We start from the raw sequence: 7,513 nt of genomic DNA on the forward strand, positions 1-7,513 counted from the left end.
CCCCAATCCAGGCAACATCTTTGTAAATCTCCTCCACACCTTTTCTATGGCTTCCACATCCTTCCTGTAGTGAGGCAACCAGAACTGAGCACAGTACTCCAAGTGGGGTCTGACCAAGGTCGTATATACTGTAGCTGCAGCATTACCTCTCGGCTCCTAAATTCAGTTCCATGATTGATGAAGGCTAATACATTGTACGTCTTCTTAACTACAGAGTCAACCTGCTTTGAGCGTCCTATGGATTCGGACCCCAAGATCCCTCTGATCCTCCACACTGCCAAGAGTCTTACCATTAGTACTATATTCTGCCATCATGTTTGACCTAACAAAATGAACCACTTTACACTTATCTGGGTTGAACTCCATCTGCCACTTCTCAGCCCAGTTTTGCATCCTATCAATGTCCTGCTGTAACCTCTGACAGCCCTTCACACTATCCGCAATACCTCCAACTTTTTGTATTTTGTATGTGAGGTTTTGGATTTTGAGCATCTGAAGACAATTTCATGTTTAGAATTTTGCAGTTGGTAGGTCCAAGTGTACTGCCATAGTATCTCAGCATTTCCAAAAGCCTTGCATGATCTTGCCTTGAGCCTACAGGGCAGGGTGTAGGTAACCAGCACATGGTGGAGGGATTTGGGGGTGAGAAGTCAATGGGGAACTAATCCAGCCAAAGGAATGGAACTGAACCCAAAGAAAAGGTGAGGTCTTTCACTGTACACAGGAGACTGAAGGAGAGGGGGCAGGTCTATTGGCTGCCTAATACCTCACGCGATCCTAGGCAGGCACTGAATCATAGCTGCCTGCAGCAAGCTTTCACTGGAGACTGGAGAGTTGATGCAGCCATGTAGATTAGGGCTCTCCTGCCGGTACTGCGATCTCTGATGGCTTCTGCCCGCAGTTTGGTACGTATCCTTCTGCATTGACTGCTGTCGGAAGAACATGGATTGTTTGGCCAGCTCTTCTGAACTGACGTGAAATTCGCAAGCGTCTGTTCCACAGCCACAGGCTGTTAACTTATTGTTGTTGTGCAGTCTGGAACACTTATCATATAATGAGCAAAAACTGCTGGCACAATTGTGGATGTCTAACTGTGTCTGGACAAGACAGGAAATCTGCACTAGACATTTTTTTCATGTTTATTCCTCCACTTAGCAGTTCTTTTAAGTGACGGATTTTCCAGACAAAGGTATAAAATAACATTTCAAACACTTTTCTTTCCAGCATGCTTTTCTGATAGCCTAACAGGTCCTGTTTATGAAAAATCTGCTGCAGCAGCATAGGATGCCAATAAATGTAAGTATTCAAAATCTTAGCATAGAGAAAATGCCAAAGCTAAATTCAGGACAATAATAATCTCAGCTTGGCCTTTAACACCATGCAGGATACGCTTTGCTATTTCTGACGGCCCGTGGATTGCCTTAGCCTCCTGGCTGTGATCACAAGGAAAACAACTTTACAACCACGTGGGTTGAGCGGAGATGGGGCCTTGATTTAAATGCTGATCTGAGTACAGTAGCCGAGAGATTCATTGGGACCAGCACTGGTGTGCCAAGACATATTTGCATGGAGCACCAATTACAATTTGGACAAGAGCCTGATATCACAAAATTCTGCAACGCTTGATGCCACAAGGGGTTTGGTCAGAGGCTCAGGTGGGGGTCAAAGAGAGCAGCATGGATTTCAGAGAACGGTTACTTATTAGCAAACATTCAAAGTGAGAGGGGGAACATTTAAAGGAGTTTTGTGGGCAAGTTCAATTTGCCTCCTTCTAGGAAAGATGTGGAAGCTTTAGAATGGGTGCAGTGGGGACTTACTAGTATGTTGCCTGGATTAGAAAATCAGAATTAGAATCAGGTTTAATATCACTGACATATATCGTGAAATGTGCTGTTTTGCAGCAGTAGTACAATGCAATACATAATATAATGTAAATTACAAAGATTGTAATTTGTGTTTTATATTTGTAATTTAATTTGGGTCACTTTGTAGAGATCTGTTTTCACATTGACATGAAACAGTCTTTTTCTGTTGATTAAATCCACTGTGGTTCAAAGTTGTAAAACAATAAGACTTGAAAACTTCTAAAGGGGGGGGGGTGAATACTTTTTATAGGCACTGTGTGTGTATGTATGTATATATATATATATAATATATATATAAAATAAGTAATGCAAAAAGAGAGACAAAAAATGGAAAAAAAATAGTGAGGTAGTGTACGTGGGTTCAATGTCCATTCTGAAGTCTGATGGTGGAAGGGAAGATACTGTTCCTAAAGTATTGAGTGTGCATCTTCAGGCCAGGTACTTCCTCCTTGATAGTAGCAATGAGAGGAGGGCGTGTCCTGTGTGATGGGGGTCCCATTTGATGGAAGCAGCTTTTGTTGAGGCTGTTCTCAGGCCAATGCCCAAAATGGAGCTGGCTAAGTCTGCATTGCTCTGCAGTCTTTTCTGATCCTGCACAGTGGCAACTCAATACCAAACGATGACACTACCTGTCAGAATGCTCCCCATGTTACACCTGCAGAAATTTGCTGGAGGTTTTAGTGACATACCAAGTCTCAAACTCCTAATGAAATATAGCCTCCACCAGACCATACTCCATATGTCATGCCCAGGATAGATCTTCAGAGATGATGATACCCAGGAACTTGAAACTGCTCACTCTTTCCACTTCTGGTCCCTCAATGAGGTCTTACTAACGCTAGGTGCAAGGTGGCTGTTGTAACACTACTCCACCAGTTGAGCTATCCCACCCCTCCTCATCACTATCTGAAATTCTACCAACCATAGTTGTGTTATCGGCAAATTTATAGATGGCGTTCAGACTGTGCCTAGCCACAAATTCGTGGCTGTAGATAGAGTAGAGCAGTGAGCTTATCACACAAACTTGAGGTGCGCCTTTGCTGATTGTCGACACTGACTGTGGTCTCCTGAGGGAGGAAATCGAGGATCCATTTGGCGAGGGAGGTACAGAGGCACAGATTTTGGAGCTTGGTGCTTAGCCCTGATGAGATGATGGTGTCGAACACTGAGCTGTAATCAATAAGCAGCAGCTTGATGAAGGTATTGCTATTGTGGATGAACCAAGAGATTGGTAGTCTGCTGAGGGCCAGTTCTGTGGCATTCAAGACTGGCGAGAATTCCAGGTACAACCTATTGAAGAATATGTCTCAGAAGGAAAGGTTGAGCAAGTTAGGCCTTTCCTCTTTAGAATGAAGGTGACTTAATAGAGGTGTATAAAATGACAAGAGGCATAGATAAAGTGGACAGCCAGCAACTTTTTGCCAGAATGGCATAATACAAGAGGGCATAGTTTTAACATGATTGGAGGAAGGTATAAGGAGGTTGTCAGAGGTAGGTGTTTTTTTTACACAGAATGGTAAATGCATGTAAAACATGGCCGGGGCAGATACAGTACATTAGGAACATCTAATTGACGTAGTTAGGTGCACGGATGAAAGGGAAATGAAAGGCTGTGTGGGAAAGGTTGGTTAGATTGATCTTGGAATAGGTTGACAAGTCAGCACAACATCATGGGCTGAAGGACCTGCAATGTGTTGTACTGCTCTCAGTTATATGTTCCACGTGCCAAGTTTTTTTATAGAGAGTAGTGGGTGTTGGAACAGGGTGCCAGGTGGAGTCTGTAACTGGAAGCAGATACAATAGAGAAGTTTAGGGGGCTTTTAGATTGACGAATATTCAGGGAATGCAGCAATGAGGATCAGGTTCCGGTAGAAGAAAATTAATTTAGTTCAGCATCATATTTGACACAGACCTTGTGAGATGAGAAGCCTGTCCCTGTGTTGTACAGTTTTAACCTCTGTGTTCTATGATATGCAGCAGCTAGGTCCTCAGTACAAATGGGCATAAGTGGAAAGTGCACAGTAATGCATTTTGAAATTACACTCTGCTTTGGAGCTAGTGATTCTCGTAATCACTTTGTTCCAGCAGCAGGAATTAGAATGTTTGGGCCACTATCTCTGATAACACAGCATTCCCGCAATACTGAAGAACCATAGGTGAGATTACATGTTAATTCACTGGAGCAGGATTGGAACTTTCAAATTCCTGATAGCTCCGATTGTGGTTAGAGAGGAGGGCAGTACTGAGTGAGAGGCCATTCTGGTTACAGTCCAGCTTGAAATGAGTGGTTGAAGCCAGGGTGAACAGTTATATCACCCTTGGAATAAAATCTACTTCAATCTTTCAGTTTTTGTGCTCGGATTATGATCTCGATAAAAGGAAATTAAACCAAGAATGTCTGATCCTGGTTGTCCGAACCGAATGTCTAAACCTCGGATAGAAAGTTGATTCATTAATCTGGGCAACACAAATAAACAAATATCTACACAAAGCAAGTACCCCTTCACTCTGACTTAAGAGATCTGTTGTACTTCAGCTCCACCTCACTGAACCTCTGACTGCCAACTATCTCTCTGCCCACCCTCCTTCCCTGGACAGGAAGTCCTTGAACATTACAGAAGTTTGCAGTGGGGAGCACATGACTGAAAGGATCATCAATGTGCCAAAAAAATGACCACACTGCCTACTTTCTCCAATCTCGAATCTTGTGCTTCCATTTATTGTATAGGATTCCATTTGCTTTATAAACTGCTTTCTAAACCTGTCTGTAACCTTCTAGGATTTAATAGCATCTTCATCATCTCATCATCATCAGACATAGGAGAGGAATTAGGCCATTTGGCCCATCAAGTCTGCTCTGCCATTCCATCATGGCTGATCCAATTTTCCTCTCAGCCCCAATCTCCTGCCTTCTCCCTGTATCCCTTCATGCCCTGACCAATTAAGAATCTATCAACATCTGCCTTAAATATGCATAAAGACTTGGCCTCCATGGCTGCCTGTGAATGAATTCCACACATTCACCACTCTCTGGCTAAGGGAATCCCTCCTCATCTCCATTCTAAAAGGACACCTCACTATTCTGAGGCTGTATCTTCTGCTCTTAAACTCCCTCACCATAAGAAACATCCTCTCCACATTGTCACTATCAAGGCCTTTCATCATTCAATAGGCTTCGCTGAGGTCACCCCTCATTCTTCTGAATTCCAATGAATTAAGACTCAAAGCCACCAAACGCTCTTCACATGACAAGCCATTTAAACCTGAAATCATTTTGTGAACGTCCTCTCCAGTTTCAGCACATTCTTTCCAAGATAAGGGGCCCAAAAATGCTTACAATACTCAAGTAAGGCCTCACCAGTGCTTTATAAAGTTTACATCCTTGCTTCTATATTTTATTCCTCTTGAAATGAATGCTAACGTCATATTTACCTTCCTCACCATAGACCCAACCTGCAAATTAACCTTTAGGAATCCTGCACAGGGACTCCCAAGTCTACACTTTAGTTTTTTTTTTGTATTTTCTCTCCGATTAGAAAATAGTCAACCCTTTTATTTCTTCTACCAATGTGCACGACCATACACTTCCCGACACTGTATTCCATCTGCCATTTTTTTGTCCATTTCCCTAATCTGTCTAAGCCTTTTTGTAGTCTCTCTACTTACTCAAAACTACCTGCCCCTCCATCTATCTTCATATTGTCTGCAATATTTGCAACAAAGCCATCAATTCCATCATCCAAAGCATCGATATATAATGTAAAAAGAATCGGTCCCAACAGAAACCCCTGTGGAACACTATGAGTCACCAGCAGCCAGCCAGAAAGGCTCCTTTTATTCCCATTATTTGCCTCCTGCCAATCAGCCACTGCTTTAACCATGCTAGAATATTTCCTGTAATACCATGGGCTTGTAGCTTGTTAAGCACCTCATGTGTGGCACTTTGTCAAAGACCTCCCGAAAAACCAAGTACACAACATCAAGCAATTTTCCTTTGTCTATCCTGCTTGTTATTTCTTCAAAGAATTCCAACAGATTTGTCAGGCAAGATTTTCCCTTGAGGAAACCATGCTGACTTTGGCCTCTTTTATCATGTGCCTCCAAGTACCTTGAGACCTCATCCTTAATAATCAACTCCAACATCTTCACAACCACTGAGTTCAGACTAACTGACCTATAATTTCTTTACTTCTTCCTCTCTCCCTGCTTGAAGAGCGGACCGACATTTGCAATTTTTCAGTCTCTGGAACCATTCCAGAATCAAGTGATTCTTGAAAGATCACTATTAATGCATCTACAGTCTCTTCAGCCACCTCTTTCAGAACCCTGGAGTGTATACCATCTGGTCCAAGTGACCTACTTACCTTCTGATCTTTCAGTTTCCCAAGAACCTTCTCCCTGGTAATGGTAACTTCATACACTTCATGACCCTTAACACCTGGAACATCCACCAAACTGCTAGTGTCTTCCTCAGTGAAGCTTGATGCAAAATACTTATTCAGTTCATCTGCCATTTCCTTGTCCCCCATTACTATATCTCCAGATTATTGGCCAGTGGTCTGGTATTCACTCTCGCTGGCATTTTATACTTCTTATACCAAAGAAACTTTTGGTATCCTTTTTAATGTTATTGGCTAGCTTACTTGCGTACCTTCTTTATGACTTTTTAGTTGCCTCTGTTGGTATTTGAAAGCTTCCTAATCCTCTAACATCCCACGAATTTTTGCTTTATTCTATGCCCTTTTTTTAGCTTTTATGTTGGATTTGACTTCTCTTGTTAGCCACAGCTGCGTTATCTTGCCTTTAGAGTACTTCTTCCTCTTTAGGATGTATATATCCTGCACCTTCCAAGTTGCTTTCAGAAATTCCAGCCATTGCTGCTCCGCCGTTATCCCTGCCAGTGTTCTTTTCCATCATTTCCAGCCAACTCCCTCTCGTGCCTCTGTAATTCCCTTTTCTCCACTGTAACACTGATACATCTGACATTAGCTTCTCCTTTTCAAATTTCAGGGTGAATTCAATCATATTATGATCACTTGCCCTAAGGGGTCTTTTACCTTAAGCTCCTTAACCATCCAGTTCATTGCACAACACCCAAGCGAGAATAGCTGATCCCCTCATGGACTCAACTACGAGCCGCTCTAAAGAGCCATCTTGTAGGCATTGTAGAAATACCAACTCTTGGGATCCAGCACCAACCTGATTTTCCTAGTCTTCCTACAAATTGAAATCCCCTATGACTATTGTAACACTGTCCTTTTTGCATGCATTTTCTATCTTCCATTGTAATTTGAAGATCACATCTTTACTACTGTTTGGGGGCCTGTATACAACTCCCAACAGGGTCTCTTTACCCTTGCAGTTCTTTAGCTCTATTCATAATGATTAATCACCTTCTGACCCTATGTCACCTCTTTCTAATGATTTGATTTAATTTTTTACCAACAGAGTGCACCGCCCACCTTTCTGCCTTCCCGCCTGTCCTTCCCATATAATGCGTATCCATAGATGTTAAGCTCCCAGCTATAATCTTCTTTCTGCCATGATTCAGTGATCCCTATGACATCATACATGCCAACCTGTAACTGCACTACCAGTTCATCTACCTAATTTGTTTAATTTGTGAATTCCAATATAACACCTTCATC

At 42.3% G+C, this 7,513-nt stretch overlaps 1 long non-coding RNA gene across 1 annotated transcript; it reads left to right on the forward strand.

Moving 5' to 3' along the window:
- The first annotated feature begins 828 nt into the window (after positions 1-828).
- LOC140727276 (uncharacterized) lies at positions 829-1,870 on the forward strand. The gene is made up of 3 exons (XR_012098815.1): positions 829-905; positions 1,225-1,296; positions 1,385-1,870. It is a non-coding gene; the product is annotated as an uncharacterized lncRNA (long non-coding RNA).
- Positions 1,871-7,513: the final 5,643 nt, after the last annotated feature.

The sequence above is a fragment of the Hemitrygon akajei genome, chromosome 5 (assembly GCF_048418815.1).
Source record: "Hemitrygon akajei chromosome 5, sHemAka1.3, whole genome shotgun sequence".
NCBI classification, from domain to species: domain Eukaryota; kingdom Metazoa; phylum Chordata; class Chondrichthyes; order Myliobatiformes; family Dasyatidae; genus Hemitrygon; species Hemitrygon akajei.